The sequence below is a fragment of the Etheostoma cragini genome, chromosome 16 (assembly GCF_013103735.1).
Source record: "Etheostoma cragini isolate CJK2018 chromosome 16, CSU_Ecrag_1.0, whole genome shotgun sequence".
NCBI classification, from domain to species: domain Eukaryota; kingdom Metazoa; phylum Chordata; class Actinopteri; order Perciformes; family Percidae; genus Etheostoma; species Etheostoma cragini.
In genome coordinates, this window is record NC_048422.1 from 1,946,582 (window position 1) to 1,948,099 (window position 1,518).

Below are 1,518 nucleotides of genomic sequence, written 5' to 3' on the forward strand. Positions count from 1 at the left end.
CAGAAGATCTACACAATCCCCACAGTTTCAAGATGGGCGCCCAAGATAAGTGTCACCAATTCAGTGTTTGACCAAATGTGAAATACGGTCAACATGTCCTTGGATTCATGGATTATGGCATTGAATAAAAGGACAAAAAGTAAAAGTAAGTGAAGTAAAACAGAAAAGAAATTAAGGTACAACAAAAATGTGTCACCATCAATTAGAGAATTAGAGAAAAACTATGAGAGTGGAACAAAAGTGAAAGAGAAGATAGTAAAGGAGAAAGAAGCCCAGCAAAATAGAGAAGAGATAGAAAAGTGAGAGTAAAGACATGAGAACAAATAGTAGGAGAAAGTGAGAGTGAAAGAGGGAGATAAATAGAAGACTAGAGCAGAAGAAGATGGACGGAAAGATAAAGATGATGACTTTACATAGAAAGAGACCAAAAAGAGCCATAGGCGGTGATTCGGAGATGGTTCCAGCTGATATAAAGTACGGGTTTCCGCATTCCCCAGCCTGGGAAAACACCGAAAACATGCATGACTGACTCTTCTGTTTGCCTTAGAAGTCAGTGAGACATAAGCATCCCAACGATGTTTGAGGACCACAGCACGGGGACAGTCCACTAACTTATTCTCCCTGCTAACACAACACCAATCGCTGAACAATTCCCCAACTTGCTGTTTGTTGCAATGACATAATGGCTGTAATCCTGCCATGGTTAAAGGTCCAGTGCATGTATACTGTATGTGTTTGGGAAAGGCAGTGTTCTTGTTATTATTGTTGTCATAAATCATCTGATATCTGACACTGTGGCTCCATATGGAGCACTGTCAAGGACATTAGTGCCATACGCCCAGCTTTTATCGGAGTGAGACACGCCCTTTGACTAAGCACAGAGTGGCAATAACACAAAACGACATTTTTCTTCATTGAGACCAATGGGAGTGTCATTGACAGTAGGGCCGCCCCCTCTGTCGATTGGTCAACTAATCATTGTATTGGACTAGGATTTATTAGTCTATTTTTTAGGTTTGTGTCCTGCTAAAACAACTTTTGGACGTACACATGTTCCACCAAAACAAGTTCCTTCCGGAGGCTATTTTGCAGCGGCACCCATGACAATTTGTGATGGGTTTAAATAAAAAAATAAAAAAGCCAATTAACCCCCCCCCCTCCCATCTCGGAATGCTGTGTAGACAAGCCAGACCTTCCTGCGCAGTGCTGTGGGGGAAGGTCTGGCAATGCCAGACTAGGAAAGCCCTAACAGTAAAGACGAAAAGACAATACACACATAAGTTATACATGTGCTTTGGGAAAGTTATTTCATTTTTGATGGTAATTCTTTCTCCTATAGGATGAGAATATAGGATAATCTTCCTGTGATATTTCTATAGTAGCTCAAACCAGATTTTTAAAGCATGTGGCCAACCTACCATTCCAGCCATAACTGATAGAGTTCACATTAATATGCTAATATGACTGTTTCTACTCTTGTGGAAACAAGATTTACAAGCTGGATTGGGGGGGGGGGGG

At 41.2% G+C, this 1,518-nt stretch overlaps 1 protein-coding gene and 1 long non-coding RNA gene across 2 annotated transcripts in view; both read right to left on the reverse strand.

Annotated features, from left to right (window-relative positions):
• LOC117959367 overlaps nucleotides 1–104 on the reverse strand; it is a 15,823-nt gene extending 15,719 nt beyond the window's left edge. The window contains exon 1 of the long non-coding RNA XR_004659923.1: nucleotides 15–104. This is a non-coding gene — a long non-coding RNA (uncharacterized LOC117959367). The remainder of the gene's footprint in view (nucleotides 1–14) is intronic.
• The window catches only part of LOC117959366 (cingulin-like protein 1), a 73,782-nt gene that overhangs the window by 71,582 nt on the left and 682 nt on the right, over nucleotides 1–1,518 (reverse strand). The gene's annotated exons all lie outside the window — the stretch shown is intronic.